Genomic DNA, 3,006 nt, shown 5'->3' with positions numbered 1-3,006 from the left:
TACACCACAGACAAGGTTTGAGAAGAAAAAAATAATTATGAAAATATAATTATATTTTCCTTAAAATGTCCTTCCTAACTTCAGGCCTTTTTTTCTCATCTCATCTGTGATGTTCTTAAAGACAAGTTTTAAAACACTTTTTTCTTACTGGTGAAAATCAGATGGTCAAATCTGTTTTCTCAGGTACTTCGCAGTGTAAGCTTCACAGCTTGAACATTACTACATCACTCTCGTCAACGTAGTCCATATCAACAACTAGAATATATCTTGACTCCATATAGTGGTTATTTTGGGAAAATCCCAGGTATTTTGAGCAGTAGGATTATAAAAAAATATGGGCTAATATAAAATTAAATGAAGTAGCTTATATAAAATTGCAAAATAAATCTATCTAACAGTACTTTAAAGTACATAAAACAATCGAGTTCTTTTGTACTTTCACTCGAGTAAAATTGAAAAAGGAGTACTTTTACTTTTACTGGAGTAATATTTTATTATCCATATCTGTACTTTTACTCAAGTACGTGATTTGGGTACTTCATCCACCACTGATTAAGTGTAAAATAACACTGCATTGTGTTCACTGTATGAATTAAATTTAGATTAATCTTTGTTATAGCTGTTTAGTTGTTTGATTAACATTAGTGACATATTCAGCAGCACGTATTTATAGGCTGTTGTCCCTTTAAATCCAACAGCTGTTTACATTAATTTAAAACATAATCGACTGCGTTTACGAGAATGATCGTCGAGACGGGTACTATTGACATAATTCTGTGTATACGTGTCTGTTCAAACATAAGGAGGAGATGAGAAAGATGAATCAACTCGGTCTGAAACGTGTCTCTCTGCACATGTGCGGCAGAACTGAAGAGACGCTGCGCGAGATGTGGCTTGTACGCATGCTTCAGGTGTGAGTCAGACAGCAAGACGAGATGGCAAAGAGTTGTTTTCTGCAACTTATTGCACTTAATAACTCTTTTTAACATTAAGCCATTCTCTGCTATATCGCACGCATGCTTCGTTGTGATACTCTCCAAAATGGAGGCAAGCCACAGCAGACTTGGATGAGGAGGAGAAGAATTGTTGAACAAAGTCATTATTTTTGTTTTCTTTGCGCAGAAAAAGTATTTTCGTAGCTTCGTAAATATACGGTTGAACTAGGCCTACTGATGACTTTACTACGTTTCTGGACCTTGATCGTGGTAGTACCCTTGCTGTCTATGGGAGGGTCAAAGAGATCTCAGAATGCATCAAAAATATCTTAATTTGTGTTCTGAAGATGAACGAAGGTCTTACGGGTTTGGAATGACTTGAGGGTGAGTAATTAATGACAGAATTTAAATGTTTTGGTGAACTATCGCTTGACAATACTGATCTGATACACATGTAAACTGATTAGAGGTTGCAGTGTGAACTACTATCACCCAATCTATTCTGTTCATTGTTGTCATTCAGCTGGTTTGGAGGAGAAGAAAAGCTTTCATTGAGTTGGGAAAAAAGGAAAATGAGTTACTGGTGGAGGTGAGAAAGGAGGGCCATTGTAAAAGGGAGCCAAGTTGTGCTGTCATGGAAGAAATTACTGCCAAATTCTCTGAAACGCTGAGACAGCTTATGGTAGAGAAATGAACATTCAATTCACGGGCAACAGCTCTGGTGGACATTCCTGCAGTCAGCATGCCAATTGCACGCTCCCTCAAAACTTGCGACATCTGTGGCATTGTGCTGTGTGATAAAACTGCACATTTTAGAGTGGCCTTTTATTGTGGCCAGCCTAAGGCACACCTGTGCAATAAACATGATGTCTAATCAGCATCTTGATATGCCACACCTGTGAGGTGGATGGATTATCTCAGCAAAGGAGAAGTGCTCACTAACACAGATTTAGACAGATTTGTGAACAATATTTGAGAGAAATAGGCCTTTTGTGTATATAGAAAAAGTCTTAGATCTTTGAGTTCAGCTCATGAAAAATGGGGGCAAAAACAAGTGTTGCGTTTGTAATTTTGTTCAGTGTATATACATACACGTATATAGATCACGCACACACAAACATATACATATTCAGATCGATGGGTTATTGGTCTATCCATAACACAACTAGAGATATTTCTGTGTCTGTAAAGGCATCTCCCTCACTGACTACTTCGTTCCGATCAGATTCAAAATGTTCGAAACATGATCTACATATATGATGATCTACATTTTCTCTGATCATTCCGTTTATGCCGATCGTCTTGTTTTCTCACCCGGAAGACCCAGAAGTCTCGTAACTCATTCAGGACATGCGCTAGGGCTTTCTTTACTGCAATACACCTAGAACACGGATTGCGGTAAAATTCTGTCTGTGGCGGGGAAGCGTTGTCTCTTGATTGATGAGATATCTCGTCAATGGCAGGGAAAGAGTTAATGTGCTTCTTCTTGAGCCAGTCCTTTGTTGCCTTTGCGGTATGTTTCGGGTCATTGTCATGCTGGAAGACCCATCCATGACCCATATTCAGTGTTCTGGCTGAGGGAAGGAGGTTCTTGTCCAATATTTTACAGTACATGGCCCGTCCATTTGCCCCTCAATGCAGTGAAGTCGTCCTGTACCCTTAGCAGAAAAACAGCCCCAAAGCATAATATTTCCACCTCTGTGCTTGACTGTAGGGATGGTGTTCTTGGGGTCATAGTGAGCATTTCTCTCCCTCCAAACACGGCGAGTCGAGTTAATGCCAAAGAGCTCGATTTTAGTCTCATCTGACCACAGCACTTTCTCCCAAGCCTTCTCTGAATCATTTAGATGTTATTTGGCAAACTTTAAACTGGCATGTACATGTGCCTTCTTGAGCAGGGGGACCTTGCAGGCACTGCAGGATTTCAGTCCATTGCGGTGCAGTGTGTTACCAACAGTTTTGGGCAAGTTACTCTGAAAATTTAATCAAATTACTGATTACTCCTTTTAAAAGTAATCACGTTACTGTTCTGATTACTTTATTTCAAAAGTAATTAGTAATTAGTTACATT

Source organism: Sinocyclocheilus grahami, unplaced genomic scaffold (assembly GCF_001515645.1).
Source record: "Sinocyclocheilus grahami isolate Dianchi unplaced genomic scaffold, SAMN03320097.WGS_v1.1 scaffold1920.1, whole genome shotgun sequence".
In the NCBI taxonomy this organism is placed as follows: Eukaryota; Metazoa; Chordata; class Actinopteri; order Cypriniformes; family Cyprinidae; genus Sinocyclocheilus; species Sinocyclocheilus grahami.
Note: the sequence above shows the minus strand (reverse complement) of the source record.